The sequence below is a fragment of the Zalophus californianus genome, chromosome 3, assembly GCF_009762305.2.
Source record: "Zalophus californianus isolate mZalCal1 chromosome 3, mZalCal1.pri.v2, whole genome shotgun sequence".
NCBI lineage: Eukaryota > Metazoa > Chordata > Mammalia > Carnivora > Otariidae > Zalophus > Zalophus californianus.
In genome coordinates, this window is record NC_045597.1 from 99,503,999 (window position 1) to 99,530,659 (window position 26,661).

The 26,661-nt window shown below is 45.7% G+C and overlaps 1 protein-coding gene across 2 annotated transcripts in view; it reads left to right on the plus strand.

Annotated features, from left to right (window-relative positions):
* The window catches only part of GPR39 (G protein-coupled receptor 39), a 198,729-nt gene that overhangs the window by 170,767 nt on the left and 1,301 nt on the right, over nucleotides 1-26,661 (plus strand). The window lies entirely within an intron of this gene.

Consider the following 26,661-nt stretch of genomic DNA (forward strand, 5'->3'; position numbering starts at 1 on the left):
CTTAGTGAAGTGTTTAATTTGAGGCATTATCTTTTATCATCCTGAATCAACTGAATGCCCTTATGACCCAGACTGGGCTTTTCGTCTACATGCATACTTATATTGCAGAATCATCAGCCTACAGACCAGCAGATACATGAGTTCAGTGTGCATTTCCTTTGCCCAGAAGCTCATCCAGCTCATGGTTGCTCTAGTGCCTCTTTCTATCTATCCAGTGTTGTAGTGTCCTGCATTGACCTCCCTAAATCACGATGATAAACTACCGGAGCTCAGGCCAGATAATTTTTTTTTTTTTTTTTTTTGCTTTAAGACACCAGACTCAAACATCTTTTTCACATTCGTCAGGTTTCTTTCCTTACTAGAAATGAAAGAGTTTTCTCTCCATCTCAGGAACTTCTCCTAGACCCATGCACCTCTTTCCTCCCTTGTTCCTGCTCCTTTGACTCCCAACAAGTCTTGGTTGGTTATTTGCTGACACGAGAGGTGCATTTTTAATGATCTGACCCTGTGGTTTTAATCAGATCCCGTTTCATTCAGTTTGTGCAAAGAAATCTTTGCTTGTGCCAGGGCTTGAGGTACTTCTATGCTTCCTTCTAAAAACATCTTCCACTTGGATCAGCAATTGTTCCGGAATTGATTTTTGTGTATGGTTGCAAGTTAGGCACAAGATTTATCTTTGCTATTTGAAGATCTAATAGATCAAGCCTCATGTATTAAAAAGTCCAGTCTTTATCTACTGTTCTGAAACGTTACTTGGTCATGAATCAGGTGACCATATATGTGTAAGAATATTTCTGGATCTTTTCTGTTTTGTTGGTCAGCTTCTCTATGCATGTACTAATATCAAGCTGTTTTAAGTATTAACACTTTATAATAGGTCACAATATCTGGTAATGTAAGTCCTTTATCTTCCTCATCTTCAAGATTACCTTGGCTGTTCTTAGCTTCTTGCATTTCTATATATATTTTAGAATCAACTTGTAAATATCTACAAAATACCTGCTGGGATTTTGATCTCAAATTGATTTGGAAGGAATTTATATCTTTATAACATTGAGTTTCCCAATCCATGAACATGGTATACACACATTTTTATTTAGGCCTTCTTTAATTTCTTTCATTAGTATTTTAAAGTTTTCAGTGTAGAGGTCTTACCAATATTTAAAAAAAATTATTTCTGGATATCCAGTGTTTTGAAATGCTACTGTACCATTTTGAAGTTGACTTTGTATGCAGGGACTTTATGAAATTCATTTACTAATCTGAACAGTTCCTCCATAGAAGCTTTTGGATTTTCTGTATATGGTTATGTAGTCTGTGAATAATGAGAGTTTTATTTCCTCCTCTTCAATCGTTTTTACTTCTCGTCTTGTTGCATTGGCTACCTGCTCCAGCTTTGTCATGCTCCAAATAGACATTTGTGCAAGAGTAACAAACATGTCTGTAAAACTTTAAGTTCTCTATTGTACACCAAGATTAGCTAGGTGCTGTTACATCCACCCAGAAAACCCTCCCTATTTTGATTTTGCTTGGATAAAACTCATGTACCCTTCAGGTCTCAGCTCAAACTCTTCCTTCTCTAGGAAGACTTCATTGGTCCTTCTGAGACTGGGTGTAGGGAGCGGGAATTGCCCATCATCTGAGGCAATAGAGCACAGCCCTTAAGAGACTAGGCTGAAATTGCTTGTTTGTAAGTTTGTCTCCTCTGCTGAACTATATATAAGCCCTTCACGGGCAGAGGCTCTACCCTGTTTATTGCTATATCACCATCACTTAGTACATTGTATGGAATATCATAAGCATTGCATATATGTATCATCATCCTTATCTTAATCCTTGTCTTCTTTCTGCTCCTCCTCCTCCTGGATACTAAAGCATGGCTCTCATCAGTATCAGGGTCTATGGAAGTTGTTGGGTTATCCCTCTTCTCCACCAGACCATGATGTCCTCAGGACAAAAATCTTTTATGCTTGTATCCCCGGTGTTTCACACAGTATCTACCTCTTTTTAGATACCTAACAGAGGTGTGAGGAAGTGAATGAGTAAATGAATGAATTGGTGGATGAGTGGCCCTCACTATATGAAACTGAGGTCCATACAGAATGACTTGGGTAGCAATTTATGTTACTTGTACTTCAGAATTATAAGCCTAAAGCCTGGGCTCATTAGTTCAGTGTGAATTTTCCTTTGCCCAGAAGCCCCTCTTGATGTCAATTCTCCTCACATTTCTCTCCACCCATCCGGAATTGCAGTGTCTGGGTGGCTTTCTTAAATCCTCATCTCTTTTTTTTTTTTTTTTAAGATTTATTTATTTATTTGACATTATTTGACAGAGCGTGTGCACAGAAGCAGGCGTAGTGGCAGGCAGAGGGACAGCGGAGATGTGGGGCTCAATCCCAGGACCCTAGGACCATGACCTGAGCCAAAGACAAACGCTTAACTGACTGAGCCATCCAGGCATCCCTTAAATCTGCATCTTAAACAACAGGAACTCCAGAACACTCAGGCTAGATATTTTTCATGTTCCAAGAATCAATACTACTTGTCTTAATTTTAAAAAACCTTTGTCATTCTCCAGAGTTAAAGTTTGCTTTCTATCTTGGGACCTTTCCCTGGACCTATGCATCTCTTCCCTTCCTGGTTCTCCTTGTCTATCCCTCTCTTCACCCTAGTCTTGTTGCTTTGCTGTGTAAAAATCTGAGAGGTGAATTCTTAAGTTTTCAGACCCCATGGATTTAATCATATCTGCAGGGACCTGAAAAGAGCCTGGGAAAAACCTATTTTTCATGATCTGTGATCAGGAACTGTGATAACTCAACCATGAGCTCACAACCCAGAGACCTCCATTGCACACATTTGAAAAACAGAATAAAGCTCTGCAGGGTGCTTCTCCAGAATACTTCATCTCCTACAGGGCAGGTGACTTTCCTTCCTTCAGTCTCACCTGGAGCCCTGCCCCTTCTTTGGTGTTACTTTCAACTTGCATGCCTTTCTAGAAGGCATCATTGCACATTGCCTTCTCATCTAAAAACTCAGTTCCACCCCACTGAGATAAGCCAGGCAGCAGGATAGCTCCTGACACAGCCTGTGCTTTATTGGAGAGAGTAAGGCCTGGGATGTGTTAATACTAGCTGACTAGAGAATTGCAGAGAAGGGGGCAGGGCCAATTAATGGGAGATTTGGGCCTTGTAGATAGGAACTCTTGTTCCAGGCTTGCTAAGTCACTCATTATAACCATACTCACCCACCTCTCCTCTCACCCCTAAATAAGCATGTCTTTCCAGGCAGGGCCAGCAGTTGCTTGCTTCTCCCTGAAGCAGTCTCCCTATTTAACTCAAGCCCTGCTTTTTAGAAGTTAATTTAGAAGCCACTGTTTTGACCTGGATTGGGAGTAGGGTAAGACAAGCTGGGCACCTGGGAAGGAAAATTTAAGGAGACACTCACTCCCAGGTGCTGATTCTGCACTTAAACTGCCCTGAGAGTGAGCGTGCCTCCTTAAATTTTTTGCCCTAGGCACCTTTCTTACCGCACCCCTTTTCTAGCCCCGGTCTGGGCCCAAAGGTTTTAAGCAGGTATTCTTTCAATGCAGATTAAGTAATCATGCTGAGATTGACAGGAATGCAGAAAACCTTCCCTGTGATCTTTCTACTGAACCCTAGAAGGTTTCCTGAGTCTTTATCTGCTTTGCCACCCCCCCCCCCCCCCCCCCCCCCCCCCCCCCCCCCGCCGCCTAGTCCATGAGAGCTATTTGTTGAGAGGTTGGTATATGCTAGATTCTGGGCAAGGTCCTCTCTTGATTATTTATTGTTTCCCCAACAACTGTGTGAGTTTGGTGGTGTTACCCAGTTTGGTGGATGAGAAAATGAGCTAGAGGAGGTTGTTTTTTGCCTAAGTAGGAAGAAGAAGTGTGAGAATTTGGCCCAGGTTTGTTGGACACCCTAGCGTTCATGCCCAAGATGGCATCTGCGACCACACAAGGTAAAGCCGTTCAGTTTTTCAGTGGCAGGGATTTGAGTGTAGGGGGAGGCCAGGGGCTCAAGAAAGGAGTGTAAAGAGGAGATTCTGGAGGTAATACAAAGGGAAGGTCAGAGCAGCCCCACTCTGCAGTTTGAATTGTTCACAGCAGGCTTTAAGCATGGCCATAGCAGGTGATGGTGGGCTAAGCTGAGTCTCCATGGATTCCTTCAGCAAGGGGGCGACCTTCTCTCTGCTCAGCCCATCTGTCTGTACCTCTCCTCTGCCTGGCAGCAGGCCTGCCCTCTTTAGGGCTGGCTAAGCTTGGATATTTTTAGCCCAGGCCTAGACCAAAGAATGAGATGTCCCCTTGGCTTTGCTCAATGAAATGTCACTTGACATCCTCTCATTGCCTTGCTTGTGTCCTCCCCTCCTGGATACCTTTTTCTTCCTTTACAACCAGCAAAATCCTGCTTCTGCCTCAAGGCCCTTTGAGCATCACCTCTCTAAGAAACTCTTTTCAGCTTTTCACTTTCCCCCTTACTTTCTGTGAAATGCAGTGGTTCTCTCTTGTCATGGGTCTCCTTCCGGCTTTGTGGGCTCTCCTGTTGTAGAGTTGTTTGTCTCTGAATACAAGTCCGCTTCTGATCCATTATGAGCTCCTTGCAGGCAGAGGGAGGGCTTGCTTTAGGGCTTCTCTGCTGTGTTCCGGTGGTAGCACGCATAAACTTCTGACTGCTTTTACCACCTTCCCAGAGAATGAACATTTGTTTCAATAAAATGGTTTTAAAGAATCAAAGCACACTGAAGTATATAAAGTGGAATTTGGAACTCCTTTTTCCTCTTTGGATTCTACTGCTCAGTGGTGTCCACTGTGGAGGCTGATGCCCCTTCTACCAGAGGTTTCTGTATACAAACACAAATGCACAGATGCGTATCTAGCCATAGACACATTTCTCTTTTTCCAATAGCACAAACTATGCATATGTTTTGTGGATTCTTTTTTTCTACTTAACAGTGTAATGTGGTCTTGGTCCATTTCTGTGCATACAGAATTGGCTTGACAGCTACATGTAGAGGGACTGTAATTATTAAGTATCCCCTGTTGCTGGATATTTGGGTTGTAATATTTTCTGGCAGTGAACTTCCTTGTACTAAAACACTTGGACATTTGAGTAAGTATTTTTCTGGCTTGGAGTCTTAGAGATGGAGTTCGTGGGGAAACTAGTATGTACCTTTGGATTTTGGAGGATACTACAAAGTTGCCTCCAAGGGGGCTAAGCAGATTTTCTCTTTAAACCGTGAATGAGAATGCCCCCTCCATACTTCGTTACCTAAAGCTAACACTGTTTATTACCAATCTTTAAAACCTCTGTGAAGTTGCAAATGAGACTTAATTGCTGTTTTGATTGACATTTCCTTCATAGATTGGTAAAGTTAGTTATTTTTTTGATACGCTTATTGCTGTTGGTATTGCTTAATCACAGCCTTGGTCTAATTTTCTTTTGGACTATTCCTCTGTCCCTATTGATTTCTAAGAGCTCTTTTTATATTGGATAAATTAGGCATTTGTTTGCCATGTGTATAGGAAATATGTTCCCCAGTTTATCTTTTAATTTGTTCTCTGGGTTATTACTATTTTTAATGAGTCTTCTTATACATAATTACTTCTTAAAGAGTCAGATTTTCTTTACTGTGAAAGAAGAGCATAAGCTTTGAACTTCGATCAGAGTTCAAACACAGGCCACACAGCTTTCTCTGTGGACTTGCACAAATCTTTTAACCTCTCTGAGCCTCAGGGTCCTCCTCTGTTACATAGGAGTAACGCTGGAAATAGGTGTAGAGTAAGCTTGACCAAAATGAATGGAATTAGTAGAGAACCACCTCTAGACATAGGAAGTAGGCTGGCTATTCTCTCTGGCTCAGTGCTGCCTGCCCTCTCTCTAACCCCCTGCTGTGGTTCTTCTCTAAAACTCTGCTCCTTGGTTTAGGGAGTTGCTCCTCTTCCCCCACAGATGTGCCCCTCCTTTTCCCCCACCCTGAGAAAAGCCAGGTGAGAAGATTCTGGCTGTCTCCTCCCTGATTAATAGCTCCTGAAGGCCTTCTTTTTCTACCTTCCCTAAGTTAAATGTCTGCTCCACCAGCCAGGCCATCTGGCCACCTGGCAAAGGTCACCCCAGCATTCTCACACTGACATAACTGGAACGTAGTGAATCTCATCACTTCAGCTTAGATCAATTTGCTAGATTTTCATTTAGTTTTCGGGTTGTTCATCCCCTCTTTCATTCAGACTAGTAATTTCAGGGGCTGTATTATAATTTTGAGATGTTGCTTTAGAAGCATTACAAAACATTAAAGTACATTTAGGCTTGAATTGTCACTTAAGATTATTGCAGGAAATGAGGGCTTTCTGGACCATAAATGTGACAATAGATTGAGAAGACAGCTTCTATTATGACTAAATGGGGACAAAGAGGAAAGAAGTGCTAAGTACATAGCAACTGCTTGTGTGGGTGCCAAGGAACCCAGGGGAATCAAGGCTGCTGGACGATGGGGGCTGGCCCCGGGCTGGGGCACCTGGGAGGGGCGCGGACCCATCCCGGAGCAAGGGGCACACAGAGCCCCTTCCCTATTTGAGAAGTATACTAAGTGGGTTGTGGGGCATCAGCAGGCCCCCGCTCCCCATACATTTGGTACCAAGATACCAGCTTCGGGCCTCAAATGAGTAAGCCCTTTGCATGGGTGGTTTTCCCAGGATGCTCTGTGTGGGGCTTCTGAACACCATTTAGTCTATGACACAGTCATGCAAGGGACACCCCGGGGAGGGGAGGGGGCCTTTAACAACCCACTGAAGCATCTCCCCCTGCTGTCCCCATGTCCCTTTCTCCATTGCAGTTTCCTGGAGCTTAGAGACCATGCTGTCTCCAGGCTTGCTGCAAACACTGCCCCCTAGCACCCATGCCTCACCACTTGGGGAACCCCCCAAGTTCCCCCCTCCCCCGCCTCTTCCCCCAGGACAGGATCAGTTACTCTACATCAGACAGGGAAGGTCTAGAAGGGGGATTCCTGCTTCTGTAGTAAGTCTTCCACGCCCACCCTCCAGTGTGTCTTGGAGACAAGTTTGCATTATTTGCTTGTGCCAAGACACTTGCCATCACCCCATCTTTTCCTCTTTATTTCTCTGTCACTGGTGGGTCCTATTTAACTCATCAAACCACAGCCTTTGCATTTTTGATATGTCCACTCCCCAGAGAAATCTAGAAAAGCCTACTATGCATCTCTTCTGCTTCAGTGGTTTTCCTTTGGCCACAGCTGTTACCTGGCCCCCGCCCCAGCCCTGAGAGCCCCTCTCTGATCCGCCCCTGGAAGATTTCCAAGTTCCTGCCACATGTCCAGAGCTGGCCAGCTGAAAGCTTGTCCCTGAGCTCGTGTGAATTCCCTTAGCTCATTACTGAAGTGTCTCTCAAAGAGCACATTAACAGGGAGAGAAGAGTGTCATTGGCTTGCCGCAGATGTCCGTGACTTAGAGCTTACAGCTCCCTGTGCTGGTGTCCAGAGCTGCCAGTTCCCAAGTCCTGAGCAGGACAAGCGGAGCGGGTCAGCAGCACATTCTGATCTGTGATAAGTACTGCTTTGTTTTCCAATTGATTCATCCAAAGGAGGCTGTTTTGTCATCACTACTGCCAGATCTTTGTGGGATAAGCAGTGCCTGAGAGATCTCTTACCACCTGTAGTCCTGGGCACATGGCTCATCTATACTAATCCTTGCCAAGTTGCCATTTTGAGGGGCAAATCAGGGATCAGGGCAGTTGGGGTGCAGGAGATTGGTGACTATGGTGGAGGCAGGATTAAACCCTGGTCCTGGCCCGTCTAACTGGTGTTTTTGGACAAGTCTATGTTGTCTATCGAGTGGGTTGAATGATGCCCAACTTCCAAGGTTATTGTGATGATTGAGTTTATAAGGCCCCAAAGCTGGGCCTTGGGCAAGTCAGTCCATCGTGGCCTTTTAGTTCCCTCATCGTAAGTAAGAAGGCTGCTTGTCTGTTTCCAGCCCCTTCTGTGAGTGCCAGTATTGGTGAAGCCCCGTTACAGAGCTCAGGCTGGAAGTGAAAGGGGGATATGCATTGAAAGGGCCATTCTACACACCTCCGTTCACGCTCACTGACCCCCTCGTCCCTGGTAGGGGAGAGTTTTTGGAAAGACTTGCCCAGCCACTCAGAGGGCAGCAGGTGCCCATTAGGCAGATGAAGAACCCTCCGTACAGAGTTTCAGTGGTGTGCCTGAAGCCATACAGATGGAAGAATCCAGAATCCTGGACTCTAGATTTCGGACAATTCCAGGAAATCCTGAAAGGGGACTGAGGGAAGAGTGGAGAGGGGATGGTGGGGGAAGGAAGAGTACGGGGGGCATGAGGAGGATAAGCTTGTGTATGTGCAGCTTTAAAAGGCAGGGACAAAGTTAAAGCTTAGGAAGGAAGCTAAACCCTTCCTTCCCCACCGCTTGCTTATCCTACCCTCCAAAGACAAGTAGGCAAAATGATTCCGTGCATAAGCCCCGACCTGGAAATCAGAGTGGGAGCAGATTTAGCCCTGGATCTACCATTAACTAGCTGTGTGACTTTGGGCAAGCTTCCTAACTTCTCTGACCTTTGCTCATTTCCTCACTCGTTCTCATCCAGAAAGCTGGATGAGAGCACCTGTTGTCTCTTCTAGCCGTAAAAATTTCTGTGACCATTCAAGCAAAAATCCTGGAGCTCTGACTATTGTGACTGCCAGCAAAATTACCTTAGGAAGTGGCTTGCTCCCTTTTTCTTTAGCCAGAGAAGGCTCTGGAATGATGGAAAAGCCAGGAGCAGCCTGCAGCTGTTGCAGGGGAAGAGGAGCAGTTTCCCACCCCCAGTCCACCACGTCCCTTCCACTTGTGCAGCCCAAGCCTCTGTTACCTCCCACGGAAGTGTTTATATCTCAGTATCCTGTATAAGAGGAGGCCACAATGAACCAGGGTGACTGTCCCACTCAGCTCATGGGGCTGTAACAAGATACCACAGACTGGGGTGACTTAAATTGATTTTTGTTCTTATTCTAGAGGCTAGAAGTCCAAGATCAAGAGGAAACCAGGTTTGGTTTCTCCTGAGGCCTCTCTCTTTGGCCTGCAGATGGCCACCATCTCACTATGTCCTCACATGGTTGTCCCTCTGTTTGTGTTGTCTGTGTCCTATAAGGATACCTGGTCATAGGGGATGAGGGCCCACTGTAATGGTCCCATTTTAACCTAATTATCTCTTTAACGACTCTGTCTCCAAATGCAGTCCCATTCTGAGGTAATGGCGGGTAGGACTTCAACAAGGAATTTGTGAGGGGGACACAATTCAGCCTATACCAGTATCTGTGACATTTATTGTTCATGCTCGAGTACTTTAAAAAAATATTTGGGTTTTCCATCGAATTATAACATGCATACCAAAAGGTACATATATTATAAGTTTACCGCTTGAACACATTAACATAACCCAACTTAGAAATAGAGCATTACCAGTACCCTAAACCTCCCCTTGTCCCCTTGCACTGACCCCCCAAGGGTAACCATTATCCTGACTTCTAATACCATAGGTAAGCTTTTCCTATTTTTGTACTTTGTATATACAAAATCTTATAATATGTAATCTTTTGTGTCTGTCTTCTTGACTCAACATTGTTTGTGAGACTCATCCATAGTGTAGGGCGTGTTTGTATTCTTCTGATCCTCAGTGCTGTCTGTAGTGTGAATATTCCACAGTTTATCTATACATTCTGCCATTGATGAGTTGTTGTGTAGTTTCCAGTTGGGGACCATCATAGACAAGTTGCTATGAACATTCTTGTACATGTCTTCAGGTATTGGTATATCATGCATTTCTCTTGCTGTATACCTAGGAGTGGAGTCCCTAGGTCATAGGGAATGCATACATGCGGCCTTAGGAGAGACTGTCCACTAGCTTTCCACAGTAGTTCCAAGTTTTAGTCCCACCAGCAGTGTATGAGTGTTACGGTTGTGCCATAGCCTTGCCTATACATGTTTTGTTTTTTATTCTGTGTATTTTCAGCTTAGCCATTCTGTAGACTGTGTGGTAATATCACACTGTTGTTTTAATTGGCATTTCTCTAATGATTCATAATGTGGAACACCTTTGCATTCATTTATTGGCCATTTGGATGGTTCTGTTTGTGAAGTGCCTGTTCAAGTCTTTTGCCCTTTTTCTTTTCTTCCTGGATCTGCTTTTTTCTTGTTTTATAGGAACGTTTTATACATTCTCTCTGAATCCCCTGCTGATTTTGGGACAATTGTGAGAGTAAAATCGGGGAGTTAATGATAACTAAGGCAACACGTATTTTAAGTCAGGGTCATCCTAGGCAAATTGGGCAAACTCCAATGATCAACCCAGTGTGCTTGAGTTTTAAAAAGATTTTAAAAGGCAAATAGGAAGGCACCAAGGGCTTCATGTAAGAAAAAAAAAGAAAGTCGTGTTTGTAGTACCTGATTTTTCAGGGCCCTCGATCCCCTCTTTTCCTGCATCTTCCTGAAGATGCTTACCTTGAGAATCCAGAATTAGAATGAATTTTTATTCCCATGTGGTGCTGATTCAGCACTCAGCTTTTTCTCTCTGCCCACAATCTGCTTTAGGGTCATTAAACTTGTGACATTTTATGATCCTTTTAGTCCAGCCTCTGATTTTATTAATGAAGAAACAACTCTTGAGTGATTAAATGACATTCCCAAGGTCACACAGCTGGTTAGTTACAGAGCTGAGACTAGAACACAAAGTTGCAGTGCTCTTTCTTCAAGGGCATTTTGATTAAGTCTCAGTGTTTAAATCAGCCCATAAATACCTTTGTGTGCAAGGTCATTGCAAGGAATTGACATCTGTTGAAATATTAGGGGGTGGAGGGAGGGCACAGACCTGGATGTCAGAGACTCCGCCATTGATGATGTCAGGTTCACCCTTCACCCTCTCTTTTCTTGTTGACCAAATAGGGCTATACTGGAATGTCCTATGATAAACCTTCTAACTAAATTCTACATCCAAAAATATCTTGCATGAGGGAAGAAAAAGGGATATTCAAGAGAAAGTTTTTGCAACAGGAAACAAATAAGTATAGATTTCCTTTGAAAGGAAAAGATTGGGTTGCTTTAGTCAATAAAGAGAAAAGAGAAATCAGGCTTCAAGTAGATAAAATCCCAGTGGTATGAGTGGTGGAGGGCAGCCACTGCTGTCTCTCACTTTCCCTTTTCCTTCAAATGGGCAAAAGAAGATGTTTGTTTATGGGAGGGAAGGGTTTAAATTATTATCTGAGAGCCTGAGTGATGTTACCTTAGGAGGTTGAAGAATCTCCTCTGTAGTTCACTAAATTAAAGACATTTATATAATTGGGATTGTTATGGTTGGAAATAAGAGGAAACCGTATTTAAAGTGGCTTACGCAAAAAGTGTGTGTGTGTGAGTGTTTAATTTTGAATAGCTTATATAATTGGAAAGTCCCAGTGGGTAGATCCTTATTTCAGGCCTGGCAGAATCCAGGCTCAAATAATGTCAGAAACCCATGCCTCTCTCTCTTGTTATATCTTCACTTTGCTTTGCTTTGCTTTGCATTGACATCCATTTCAGGTAAGGCTCTCCCATGTTAAGGCAGTCATGCCACATGCTTCCAGGCTTACATTGTTCTGGCTTAGCAACTCTAGCAGAGTATTTCTTTCCTAGTGGTTCTAGCAAATGTCCTAAGGCGGGCTCTGGTTGGCCTGATCCGGGTCCCCTGCTCGTCACTGAACCAGCTACTCTAACTCCGATTGTCCACTATTTCGTTATCTCTACGCCTTTGGCGTTCGAGGGTAGAGTCAGCTCCCAACCTGAACTTCAGGGATGGAGTCAGGGATAGTTGTTCCCCAAAGGGCTATCAGGGTTCTCTTGCTGGAAGGAGGGAAGATTAATTCTAGGCAGACACAAAAACTGATATGTACTTTACCATCTGTGATACTGTGATTTATAAGAAATATATGTGATCTTCGGAATTTACCAAGTGAGGAGAGCAATCAAGGTATCTTTTGTCATGTTTATGAGGTGGCTTTTGGAAAGAGGGTTGGATCTTGCAGTCCCACCTTCACCTCTGGGAAGGAGGAAGGGGCTGCTGCAGACTGAATCAATCACCAGTGATCAATAATTTAATCACTCATGCCTATGTAATGAAGCCTGCATAAAACCCCAAAAGGATGGGGTTTAGAGAAACTCCAGGTTGGTGAACATGTGGAAATGTAGGGAGAGTGGTGCCCAGAGAGAGCATGTAGGCTCCATGTCCTTTTCTCATATCTTGCCCTCTGCATCTCTTCCACCTGGCTGTTCCTGAGTCACATCTTTTTACACTCAGCTGGTAATCTAATAAGTGAAATGTTTCTCTGAGTTTGATTAGCTGCCCTAGCAAATTGATTGAACCCAAGGTGGGAGTCACTGGAACCTCACATCTATAGCCAGTTGGTCAGAAGCATAATTCGTTTGGGGCTTCAGTGCCTAGGGATAGAAAGATCCTAAATGTCAGAGCTGAAAGACAGACCCTTGGCTGTAGGAAAGGAGAAAGGGGTCTGGCTTAGGCCCTGTGCCTTTCCCAACAGCTGGCCAGCGCAGTGACCTGGAATGAGTCTGTTGCTGGCTCTGGACCTCTCTGTTCTCATCTATAGTATGGTGGGGTTGGACAAATCTATAAGGTGCTGCAAAGCCAAGTGTGACAGTCTGTGAGGAGGTCGAAGAGGCGTGCCTGGCTTGAGCTGGCTCTGGCCTAGGCAGACACATCCTAAGGAGGCTCTTGAGTTACACTTTGGGCTCAGTCCCGGCATGCACCAGGCTATGCCAGTGCCCCACACCCACAAATCTCCCCCTGGTGCTTTTTTCACTACCTTAGATGCATTTCACAGTGTTATCTCCCCACAATACACATCTGGACCTTGTGCCTGCCAGTGACACTCTCAAGTCGAGCCTTGCCCTAGGAAGTGCTTATTTATTCTCAGAGGAGTTCCAGAGCCAATGCCCAGAGCCTCTGCCACCTCCTGCATTCCAGCCGGCCTTTCCTGGGTTGGGCTGATGTGCTTGAGGGGCTGTTTGGTCTTCTGCATCTTTCTTCATCCTCTCCCAGACTCAGCTCAGAATGCCCATAGACCTGTCGCCCCTTAAAGCCTGAGAGACCAGCACATTCTAACATGGCCTCAAGCAGGGCACTGGCAAGAGAGAAGAAAGAGTCTTGTTCCTCAACCACCCAGCACCAGGAGCTGGTCTTCCTGGGGAAGAATGGGGCTGTCTCACTGCCTTTCTACCCGGTCTCTCCAGGTTCTAGAGCAACCTGAAGCCAGTCTGTTCTTAAGTGTATCTTCTGAAGTTGGGAAAGGTGGCATCTGATTTTTCTCCTATAACTCCAAAATCATTTTTCTAAGTACCATTACCCTAAGCAATAAAGTGGTGTGTGTGTGTGTGTGTGTGTGTGTGTGTGTGTGTGTGTAAAATCAGTGCAGTAGGGTTCCAGTTTAGTCAGAAATTCAAGATAGGACCTTGGCATATATTTTAATGGGATTAAATTCTTCCCTACTTTCAATAAACATGTATTGAAGGCTTACTGTGCTATGTTAGGCATGAGTCAATGGCTGGGATATGTGTGGCCTTTGGTCTCCAGGTGATCACAGTAGGCCAGGCATGGAAATTTATCATTAAAATCATGTGGTCACACTGTCAAGGAAGCAGGGACAAGGTTGGGAGTGATTCCTTTTTTTTTTTTTTTTTGAATAAACAGGGAGCCCTTCCCAGAGGAAGGAATACTTGGGCAGGTGGGAGTTTTCTGGAGTCCCTCTTAGGCAAAGACCTGGTATGTCTTGGAAATTTGGAAAGGCATGGGGTTCAGCAGGAGAGTGGTAAAAAGGCTCAGGGGTCAGGCAGCAGAAAAGTGGGGAAAGATTGGGATGCTAAGTGATGCTATGAAGCTTGCACACTAGAGCACCGGCCACATGTCACCTGGGTGTCTCATTAGGATGCGGATTCTGATCAGCAGGTCTGTGCTGGGGCCGGAGATTCTGCATTCTTAGTAAGCCTTCAGGAGATGCCATGGATCACAATCTGAGTGGCAAGAGTGGCTTGTGTGGAGAGTGTCTTGGGCAGGAGTGATTTTGAACAAGACCATTTAGGGAGCTAGTCCAGGCATGAGAAAATGGTACCCCTATTAGGGGTCTCCAAGTGGGATGGGGAGAAGGGGACCGATTTTGGAGGTATAGCTGACAAGCTTAGGAATTTATTGAGTATGGGAATGAGGAGGAGGAAGTAGAGCAGGGTGACTTGCATGTTTCCAGCTGGAAAAACTTGGTGAGTGGTACTAGAGTTGATTGAGGTTGGGAGCAGTGGAGGGAGGGCAGGTTTGGATGGATGGCTGGTCATTAAGTCAGTTTGGATGTGTCCCATTATAGGTGCAGGCAGATGAGCTCTCCAAGCCATGATGTTGAGTAGGCATTTGGCTGTAGGGATCTGGCTATGGATGTCTCCTGAGGCTGGCAACATTGACTTGGGATTGCATATCCTTAGAGATGGTATTTCAGAGTAGAGGCATGGAGGAGGTGCCCCAGGAGAGAGAGTGAGAAGGTAGAAGAGAGCTGGGGACAGGGCCTGGAGGTGCTCTGCTATTTGGTGGTCCGGGGGAGGAGACAAGTGAGATAACAGATAAGGACTAGCTTTAAACATGAAAGCAGGATATTGTTATTGTTGGGCTGCACTGGATTTAGGGTGTATAATAATGTGCATCTTTGGCAGATACTGCTACACTCGGATAGGAGAGCTCACGCTTCATGTTTCCAAATCTGCAGGGCTATTTCCTCAAAGTTGTTTTGGACCTATGAAAAGAAAAAAAAAAAAATCTACCAGGAGGGATTGATTCTTATCCTGTCATGCAACAGTAATTTCATTTTCAAATCATTAACAGGAAGGCATCCTTATCTGATCCTTCTTGATACAAAACCCTATCTTAGAAGCCTGATACCATCTCCTCAACTTCCCCAAGAGCTTCACTGATTTCAGTTGAGAACCCTCAGCTCTAAATAAAACACGGTATGAGCCTGGCTCCTTCCCGAACCTCTTTTGGTATCTCTCCCATCAGCTGATTCCATTTTTTTTTTTTTTTTTTTTTTTTTTGCCTCCTGTCCTGGCATTTTGCTATAGATTGTTCCCAGAATTTCATTGCTAACTTACATGATAGGAGCAGATAATGGGGAGCTGAACTTATTTTCTAATTTACTTTGAAACCAAATTTTAGATTGCATTTATGAGGAGGGGAAGAGCCAGCCTATGATGGGTGAGAGTAGTCTTTAACTCTGAATTTAAATGAATTTTTATAGGAAAGGATCCTTCTTGAGAACTTTTGGTGTGCATAGGAGTGGGGGTGGGGTAGAGGTGCTTGCTCTCCATAACATAAACGCAATGAAAAGCAGACCTTCTCTATTCTAGCCTGCCAGACTCCTAGTCAAAGCTAGTTGGTTTGAGTTCCACCAAGCTTTTCTCTTCATAACAGGAAACTTCACTGTGTTCACCTGAAAGGTAAAAAGGCCCTTTCAAGATGATACCTTGTCTTACTAGAGAGATATATTGGGGGGAAGTGTTTACTTTTTGACACCTGAGATTCTGAGACACCCACAGAAACAAATTTATTTCTGAACTTGTGGCTGTTTGAATTGAAATACCTTCATTTGAGTTTGGGACTCGGAAGACATTTGATCTTTGATCTGGACCAGCTCTGGACCAGGCGGCCTGGGTCTAACTTCTGGCCTGTCCTGGCCAACTGTGTGAGTCCGGGCAGGAAATGTAACCTATCCACACCTCAGCTTTTTTATCTACATAATAGCAATAAAGTCAAGTCGTGGCCATTTTGTGGGGCTTATTGTAAGGTTTAAATGAGCAAGTGTAGGTTAAGTGTTAAGAAGAGTGTCTGAAATATACATGCATTATATTAATTGTAGCTGGGATTATCTCCACCCTGGAGCTGCTGATGAGATCGTTTAACAAGTAGTATGAGCTGTCATTCATGCACCGCTGCTGGGCTCCGTCCTCCACGTGCATGCATTTCCTTTTCTCACAGTCACTCCATGAGGTGGATACTATTATTTTAGCCATTTCAGGGCTGAAATTTAAACCCAGGTCAGTCTGACAACAAAGCCCAGCACTCACCCCTTCCACTGTCCTGGAGCTCAGCCGGAGGTCACGTGGCCATGGGGCATTGGATGTGGTTGGGGGGGTAGGGATGTGTGCTTGAGGGTGGAACAGAGGAGGGAGGAAAGAAGCAAAGATTCTTAGCCTAAGTGACCAGATGATCAGACAGTCATGGAGCCTCCCTGCCCCTTGTCATTCTTCCTGGAGAGGATTTGTGTGGGGACAGAGAGCTGGGGAGGGGCTCAGGGCTCCTGTCTTCCAGGGATTTGGAATTTGTCCTCCTTCTTGTAATCCTGCCTTGCATCAGTTGTTTTATTACAGTCTCTACTCCTTGCCTCTCTTCTTGAAACCCTAAGTACCCTATGTGTGTATTGGGGAAGGATAAAGAGTTCAGAGACTTAGAACAGAGTGGCAGAAGCTCTAAACCCAGGGAGTGGAAAAAACTGACCTGGAAATGAGGAGACTTAAGTCCTGGTCATCTCTCTGCTAATGATGAGCAGGATAACCCTGCTCAAGTCATGGAATCATTCTGGGCTTTGTGAGTTTAGGATTAGAAGGTGTCTGATACCTGGTGGTTCTAGTCAGCCTTCCCCAGGATCTCTGACCTCTGGGAGCTATGTTGGTGGTAATGAGGATGTGTGGCAGTAGAGGAGGTGATGGAGATGGTGATGATGGTGGAACTGATGGTAGAGAGGGTGATGGGATGGGGGTGATGGCGATGATGGTAGAGGAGGTGATGAAGATGCTGACATTGGAAATGATAATAGTTGTGATGGAGGAGGAGAGGGTAGAGGAGGTGATGGAGATGGTGATGATGGTGGAAGTGGTAGCAGAGAGGGTGATGAGATAGGGGTGATGGTGATGATGGTAGAGGAAGTGATGGAGAAGGCAGAGAGGATGATGGAGGTAGAGGAGATGATGAAGGTACTAATGGCCATAACTACGAAGAGCCCTTGGCTGGCAGCAGGCACTGTCTTGAGCACTTTATTACCACGTTTCATCATCCCAGCAGTTTTTGTTAGCTTTCTTATCCTTATAATAGCAAGCTATTCTAAGATAAGCTTGGAAGAGTAAAGTAAAGCTGAGCGTCCCTTGGTGGGTGGAGTTGCCTAGATGAGATGGAGACAAAGCCAGAGGGGCCAGGAAATATACTATCGGAACATCTGTGATAGGCATAGAGCAGGAAGGGAGGTAATCTAGCCTTCCTCATGTTTTCTTTTTCTTTCTTTCTTTTTTTTTTTTTACCACATCCTCTGCCTCTATGACCAAGTTGTGCCCAGATGGAAATTGAGGGTTATAATTGCAGGATTGCATTCTCCTGGAGCCACCCGGCAGGTAACCTAGAAATAGTCTCCCCCGACCTTCACCAAATGCTCTTCTAGGTGCTTCCTCTTCGTCTCTAAGTCACCACTTTGGCTGCTGACTTCAACCCTTATGCTTTGAGTCTTGACCTGCAGCCTCTCTGACAAAGACTTGTGGCATCTTCATGGGGGCCATGATTTATCACATTATTTGGGAACAAAGGACTTTCCTCCAACTTGTCTCTCTGGTAAATGTGGCTCTTACCTATCCCGTTTTACCTGCTGACCCTCACTGTGGGCTGCTTATATCCATCAGGCCATCTTGCAGAGAAACAGGATAAGAAACATGTTTTTAGTGTAGATAATCCAGGGATTGGGTAGCAGCACACCGGGGTGGGACACTAAAACTGTACTCTCCTGAAGGCATTTGTCAGAATCAAGACTTCAACCCCTGTCTAGACCTCTTTCTTGGGCTTGGAGGTTCTTGTCTTGCTTGAATGAAAGGGTGATTCTTTCTTGAAATTCCCGCTGTCTGCTTCCCTTTCCCTCAGGATGAGGGATGTAAATCATGCAGACGCTAGGCTCCATGTCAGGAGGGTTAGTATGGAACCCTGGACAGGGAAGCTAACTTCAGATTGATTCTGTATACATTAGATGAATTCTAGTTTTAAAGGTTTTTTAAATTTATTTGACAGTGTGAGTGCCCACAAGCAGGGGAAGCAGCAGAGACAGAGGGAGAAGCAGGCTCCCTCCTGAGCTGGGAGCCCGCCATGGGGCTTGATCCCAGGACCCTGGGATCATGACCTGAGCTGAACGCAGACGCTTAACCGACTGAGCCACCCAGGCGCCCTACATGAATTCAAGTTTTAAACGCCCTCTTGCTCAGCCCTCGCCTGGAACCTCCAGAACCCTCCCTACCTCCCCCAAAAGCTGACAGAGCAATCGGCATGTGAGGGTTTTCTGTCGTGTGTCGAGGCTATAGCCGTGACTATGAAGCATCCTGCTCCCATGGAGTTGACGGTCTAGCTGACGCGGCAGTGTCAGGATGGCAGGGGCAGGAGTCAAAGGTGCTAGTGGACTTGTAGTAGGAAACTTGAGTGGTAGCTTTGTGGAGTCAGGAAGGCTTCCCGGAGGCAGTGACCGCAGAAACTTGTCGAATAAGAACTGGGCAAAGTGTGGGCAGTCGGGAGGAGAGGGGTGCGAGGAAGGGACCAAGAGAAGGAAGAGCAGAGGGGAGAAAGATGTGGTCTGGGTCCAGACATGTGCAGAGTCTTGGGAGGACAGACTGAGGGGTGCTCACCCCACCTGGGCCTGGCCTGCCTCAGCCACAGAATACTCAGTATCGGTTCTCCCAGGGTCTCTGTCTCGCTGCACAGAGGGGGCACAAGCAGGGACCTTGGGAAGAGAGAGGCAAGGGGAGATCTGTGGGCACATCCACTTGTCTCCACACTCCCAGAATGCCCACGTTGCCTCTGCTGAGCACCTGGCTGAGTGTGGCTTTACCCAAGGTTTGCGTGGTTTCCCTGGGTTCTGAGGGGAGCTCATGGCCAGTGCAGACACCGCCAGACTGGGAGGCCGTGTTGGGACTCCTGGGCTGTGTGAATTTGGGCTCCTCATCCCACTTCTCTGGGGATTCTCCTGGTTTACCAGTAGACTCAGCTCTTCTGTTGTTTTGTTTTGCTTTGTTTGTTTGTCTGTTTTTCCAGTGCTGGCGTTCTGAGGCTTTGATTCTCTACCATTTGCAAGAAACTAAATTCCATTAAAACTGCAGGCTTTCGGCCATAAAAAGTGTGTTTGTATGTGGCTTGGTCGGTGGGAGCGTGGGATGAGTTGGTCCCCTGGAGGGGGCTCTGGCCATCCTACAGTCAGCAGCTCCCCCCGGCCGGCGTAGAGGGCGTCATGGCCCTCGTTATCACAACCTGTCCTGTGCTGCGTGTTTCAAGGGAGGAAGCGTTTCTTGCTGAGGAACAGCTTTGGGCCTTGTAGCCGTACCACACATGGGGACCTAACTATCCGTGGATTCAGGACAGACTATTTGCACCGGAAGCCACACAGCTGCGTACAGTGGAGATCCACATAGAGAAACATTTATCCAGTGGATTGCAGTTAATCATGTAGCATGTATTCGTAGAGGAACAGAGGCACTAAACCATGATGTTGACCCTAAATGCCGCTGACTCTGAGGGCATGTGGCTGTCCTACAGCTCCCAGACAGGAGGCCTTGTTTTCGAAATCTCTACTTGCAGTTGCAGCGATTTATGGTGGGTCGTCTTGTCCTGAAGTCTGTAGAGCAGAATGAGATGGATGTAATGCTTGGCAAATTGCAGGCCATTCTGGAATCTGGGTCTCTGGCCTCAGCGTGGTCGATGGAGCCACAGGCGGTGCAGAGTCCCATCCTAGGCTCCATCAAATAGCTGGGGCAAAGACGGGACATCAAACCATCCATCTTCGTGGACAGAAGCGGCCATGTGTGGCCTTTACATCATTTTAAAGTTGTGGCCTGTGTCCTTCTCTGAAAACAAATTCCCCCTGCTCTTCTGTCTTCTCCTAAACAACATTTCTCAATGGGAAAGAGGACAAGAAGGCAGATGGGTTTATACCAAAGTCACTAAGCCCACGGGTCACTGGAAAAGTGACCTCAGGGTATCCAGGCAGGCCCTGGCAGGGTCCGAGAACACGGGACGTGGAGTGGGATCTCGGGGGGGGGGGGTGTCCAGTGCTTGGCCGACACCCGGGTCCTGCACATCCTACCTGTGTTGCTTCCAAACCCTCTCTGCTTTCCTTGGGCAGGCCTCGCAATGCGTGGTGACCACCCTTCCAGGAAGGCACCCGTTAGCTGGGAGGAGCTTGCCTGCTCCTGATGCAGTTGCCTTCTCAAAGACAGCCAAGAACGTCACGGAGAGGGAGAAAGGTGCGTGTGTGGGCAGCCTAAGCAAGGGCTGTCTACAGCCCGTTTATGGGGACCTTGGGAAGAGATGGAGGGGAGAAAGAAAGAGCAGAGAAAGAGAAGAAAGGGAGGGGTAGGACCAAGGCAAGGGCGGTGCTCAGGAATGAGAGAGGGGTTCTCAGTTACTGTCAGCTCCATCTGCAGTCACTCAGGCAAATGGGACGCTTCAAAAGGTGACCGGTGTGACAGTGACAGGGCCACAAATGCCTGATGATGCAGGCTCCCCCTCAACGTGGGCTTGTCTTAGACTATTTCTCAAATTTGAGTAAGCATCAGAATCAACGGATGGGCTTGGTAATTCCAGACTGCTGGGCTCTGCTCCCAGTGTCTCTGCCTCAGTAGGTCTGCGTTGGGGCCTAAAATGGGTATTTCTAACAAGTTACTGAGAGGTGCTGATGCCGCTGTTCCAGGAACCGTGCTTTGAGAACCACTGTCTCAGAGATTTAGAGACCAAACCAAGGTTAGTAGCGATTTGGGCTCCTCGGATGGGGCAAAGTCAGGGAGATCAATGTCTCAACTGGCTGGCAGAAGCAGATTGGCAAACACAAAGATATAAATTGAGAAAGTGCTAAAACCTTTTATTGGATGTATCTGTCTTTTTCTGGCTTTTCATTCAACTAACCATATGCTTACTTTCCACTGACAATTGCTATTTAAATGTCACCTGACAAGCAGCTGTTCTTCACCCTACTATATGCTGGTTAAATTATTGTCCCCAAAACCTGATGGAGTGCTCTCTAATGGGCCTCATTTCCCACTCTCCCCACCCACCCCTTCGTTCTGGTTCTGGCCCCGGCCGTACTGAGGCTGGCAGCTCTCAGAATGAGCTGCTGTTGGAGTCCCCCATCCCCTGCTCATGCTGTCTTTGCCTGGGTGCCCTTCTCCAGGCTAACTCTTGCTCTCCTTTAATTTTCTGAGCATTCACCCCCACTGGGAGGGTCAACCAGCTCTTGGCTGCCATAAAACTGTGGCCAGATGGCTCTCATGGCCCTTTGCTAGCAGTCACCTGGCTGTGCCTGCCTCGCCCTCCTCAGCTTTTTATCATTAGTGCCTAGGACAGAGTCTGTCATAGACCTCGGCCAATCAGGAGATGGTTGCTGGGTGAGTAAAGTGCAGAGAACCTAAATTGGTTGGGGGGAGTGGTAGGGGAGATACCTAACTCCTACTCACTGAGGTTGGGTTAGAGAGAACTTGATTCTCTGGGCAGAAAGGATAGAAAAGCTATGCGAACCACAGAAAACCGAAATCATTATGCCCCCGAGGCTTCAACGATGCAGTAAAATGGAATTCCCAGGGTCAGGTGGAAAAGCAAATCTGTGGGATTCCCTTAAATCACACAAACTACCTTTGCTGGAGAAAGATGGGATTTCCAGATCTTTTCGGCTGAGTACACACGAAGTATTCTTTTCTAGCAGGTACCTATGTAAGATGGACAGACTGACGGACAGATGGCGTCCTTATCGGCTGGGTCACTAGGTCATGAGCTGGATTCATATCTTGTTTTCCAAACATGCTCCAGCTCCCCGTGGCTGCATTTCACCCCCTTTGGTGGGGGGGGGCACATGTGCTCCGGGGCTTTGTCGTGTACCTATTTTTTTGAGGAGCCTCGTTCTAAAACTGAACCCACACCGTATACAGAACAAGTATGGTGCTGACTTTAGCTGGGATCTGAGACTGACTTGCCTCGCATTGCATTCCGTGCTGTGGATGGTCAGCATTTGAGCCTAAAACTGGAGCATAGAAAACTACACCTAACTAGGATGACAGGCTTGCTCGTCAGCCTCGGGTAGAAGCCCATGTTCGGAGCAGTAAGGCAAAGTAGAGGGACTGCTGCCACCATGCCCTTGGAGATCTTGGGTGAATCACTTAGCCTCAGTTCCATCATTTGTGAGACAAAGGGGTTCTGCACCTGGTCGCCAAAGGGAGATCCGCTCTGCCATTCTTTGGGGACTCTAAGATGAATTCCGGGGAGTGCACAAAGAGCTACCTTCACTTGACAGACTAGAGGGGAGAAAAGAGAGCCCAGAGTCAGTTGCACGAACGTCGCCATGTCCCAGGTGGTATAGTTTCTCGTCTTCCACAGATTGAACCGGGCAGGCTGACGCAGATGCTGTTGAAATGTCAGCCTTTCTTGTGAGATGTTGTTGGACATCGGTATTACTTCTGTTTTTTAAACAATGTTACTCCACCGAGAATAAATCTGTGTCCTCGTCTAATGGCGACTGTCGTTTTAGGGTAGTGATCAAGGAGGAAAAATGGAATTACTTGATGTGGAAAAACAGATAAGCTGTGAGGGTATTTCTTAACCCAGAGCACAAGGCTGTTTGGAATATAATACAAATCTATCAATAATGCAGTTAAAACAGTTTACCTTCTTAACATGACTGGGTTCAGTTCACTGATCTTCATTCAAGCTCACAGTAAAGTTATTTAACTGCGGGCTACACATGATACCATACAGACCAAAGCGTTATAGATTTTTCCAAATGTAAGTCTAAACTGATTGCAGCCAAACATAAATTTAGTCAAATCTTTATTAAACTCTATTAAGGCCTGAATAAGATTTTAAAGCTTCGTCTCAGCTAGAGTAGCTAGGACAAGAGCTGGACCAGTTCCAAACAGCCCAATAAAAAGTTATCTTTGGACATAATCGTTATTCTCAGTGTCCTCTAAAATAATGCATTTTTTTTTCAAATGTAAAAGCAATTACCTGTCATTGTAAAATGACAAATTTTGTGAGGGGGCCGGTTGGGTTCCGCCCCCGCCCCCCAGCTTCCCACCAGAGGCTGACCTCTTATTATATGCCCCATGGATGCACACTTCACATCCAACCATAGGGGTGCTTGTACGCCTAATGCTGCATTTTTCTAGAACAAAATTCTCTCTTCAAAGCACAGGAGGAAAGACACAAACCATTTTCCCCCACCTCTAGTTGTGGTGGGAGAAGTGTATTCCAACAGCCCTGCCAGGTGTTTGGCAAAATCTGTTATTCCAAAATGCCTAGGCAAGGTTTAGAATGAGAAAAGCAAAATATTTTGTGCTGTGAGACCTATTTAGGCTGTAGTAACTGGTAGTCCCCTCAGATGGAAGGCCTTTCATCTGAAAAGACAGGCTAGACCTGCTCTACCCTATCTATCTTGCGTACTCAAGATATGTGATCAGGGTCAACTTGACTGCATCAAAATCTTTTTTTTTTAATTAAATTACTTTTATTTTTTTGTGTTCAGTTAGCCAACATATAGTACATCATTAGTTTTTGATGTTCAATGATTCGTTAGTTGCGTATAACACCCAGTGCTCATCACATCACCTGCCCTCCTTAATGCCCATCATCCAGTTACCCACTCCCCCCCCCCCACCCCCTCCCCTCTGTAACCCTCAGTTAGTGTCCCGGAGTCCAGAGTCTCTCATGGTTTGTCTCCCTCTCGGATTTCTTTCCACTCAGCTCTCCCTCCCTTCCCCTGTGGTCCTCTGCTCTATTCCTTATGTTCTACATATGAGTGAAACCATATGATAATCACATCAGAATCTTAGGAAGAAAAAGACAGGCAGGGTGGGGATTCCTTGGTTGGACAGGACTCTCCAGGTATGTGGCTGGGAAGGGGCAGCTGGGAGAATGGGAGGAGGAGACAATCAGAAGTCCTGTGGGGAGGGGTACTTGAACCTGTACCACAGACACTAGCCAGGTGTGGTTGGTAACCAACTGAAATATATTGTAAGAATAAAAGCCTCAAAGTATGAAAAAAACGAATGTTAAAGCTCTCAATTTTAGATTGATTGCATGTTGACATTGCATGTGAGATAATATTTGGGGTAGATTCAGTTAAACATTAAAATTGATACCCTGTTTTTCTACTTTTTGAATGTGACTATTCAAGATTTAAAGCCACCTAGGTGTCTTATATTTCTAGTGGTCAGTGCTACTTTATATCCATTTCCCAGGGTGGAATTATGGCTCATGTTTACTTGTGTTTCCTGTATTTTTCAAACAGAAGAAAATGAGAAATCATGTGTCTTTCAGAAAAAAATAACAAATGTATAAAGGATTTTGGAGTCTGGCAAGCATGTGTCCTAGTTGCAGGATGTGGGCAACTAACCTGAGACTCAACTTCCTCCTCTGTAAAATGAAGATAGTAACAGCTTTGATCTCACCAGGTTATTTTCAGAAGTGACAAATGCATAGGAAAGAAGCAGAGTGCTTAGCATGGAGACTGACATAGGGAAGACTCAATAGTTTACATTATTCTTGGTTTTATGTCAAGATTTTTCTGATGCCTATTTTTTTTTTTTTTTTTTTAAGATTCTGAGAGCTGAGTGCATGAGCAGGGGGAGGGGCAGAGGGAGAGGAAGAGGCAGACTCCCCTCTGAGCAGGGAGCCCGACTTGGGGCTCCATCCCAGAATCCCAGGATCGTGACCTGAGCCGCAGGAAGATGCTTAACTGACAGACCACCCAGGCGCCCCTCTGATGCTTCATCTTTACTTAATCCCTGTGGATTTCTAACTCAGCTCCTTGTCGCCCTTGTTCTCCAAGTTCGTATTTGCTATCCTACCTTGCTACTGTACACCCAGAAAGCCAAGATTTTCCCTTATCACTGGAGAATCTTGGGCCTGGTTCCCTATTTTTGGCAACTTGTTCAGAATAAGGCACCTCCCACTTATTGACTCGAGTTCATCTGGATTTCAGAGCAAAAATTTCCTCTGGACTTAAACTGCAAATCAGGCCACAACTCTTTGCTCATGTCCCTTGCCTCATCCCTAAGATATTTGGTCGTGCTTTTTACTGAACTGCTTCTTTTGATGGGAAGGTCAAGTAAGGACAACTGATACCAGCAAAGGGGGTGAAGGTAACAAGAAGGGTCATGCAACCAGGAGCTCAGTGGAACAGGGCCAAAGCCAGGACAGAAGAACAACAACTTTGTAACTTGCCCCCCCAAACCCGGCCCCTTTTCTCCCAGGGGCTTGAAAAGCTGTGCTATGTTCAACCCGAGTAAGTACAAGTAGGTTCTTGTCGCCTTCCTAGATTCTTGCTGCCTGAAGGACCACCTCCCACAGTGTAGCAGAGCACACATCTGAAACCCTGTGCTCGATTTCCTTGTTCTGGAAACTAAGTCTTCAGATGAAGATGGTGGCACTTGTCTGAAATACGGTGGCAGAGGAGAGAAAAGAACTTAAGCCTTGATGCAGACATGTAGCTTCCCTAGGTAGAAGCTTCCTAGTTCTTTCAGTTAATGAGATGAACCTTCCAGTCAGAACTGCTTCCGATAAAAACAAGGAGAAATCACTTACGGACCCACTTGGAACAGCACACGTGGCTGGAAGTGTCCATGCTTCTCGAAGCAGTGGGATAAAGGCTCCCGATTTCCTATGCAAGTATTTTTTTTTTTTTTTAAACACAGAAATGTTGATTTTTCTTTCCATCCACCAGCTTTAACTAGGTGATTCAGACGGTACTCTTGACTTAAGGTGATTTTTTTTTTTTGGCCTTTTCATCAGATCAATGTTACTTTTTTGCTCCTTTTATTTTTAGATTCACCCAGTGTTCTCAGGGAAGCAAACTCAAAGGAAAGAAATAAGCAAATTGATGTGTGTTTTAAGCTTGGGCTGAGCTTTGACAAGAGAAAGCCTTGGAAATTATCAAGGGAGAGGAGCTTCCAGGGCTGCCTTTGCTGACAGCCAGGATTTGTGGAGGATTTGTTGAGGGCACTGGGCTATTGCAGTGGTAAAGAACATACCTAGGGCCACTCAGTCACCAGGTAAGGCATGCTCAGCTGAGTGTGTGTGAGAGGGCCAACCCTGGAGGTGCTAATGGGGCTGGTTTTCCTGGAGCATTTATGAATGAAATGTTTATCATAGATCAGGGGCAGACAGGGATTATTGCCAACCATCGCTTCCCTGTGGTTTCCTAGAAAATACAAAGTTTCAAAATGTGAATGAATCTTCCTTACTATGATAATCAGATTTAGGAGACAGAGGAAGCATTTCTAAAAATTCAAAACACAGCTTTAAGATACCAGCTTCCCACACAGAGGAACTTACATTCTGGTGTCTTGGCTCCAGAGTGAAGAGAGCAAATGCTCTGTAGATTCTTTGATCTTCCTTTAAGAATGTGTTTGTTTTTTGGTCACTGCAGGTAAACGTTCCTTTCCTCTGCCAGAGGTCATAGAAACAGAGATGAGTGTGTAAGTTGAAATGCAAATACACGGGAATGCAAACATGTCCGTTCAGTCAACTTGTGATCTGCTCATGCGTCAGAGCAGTGTCCC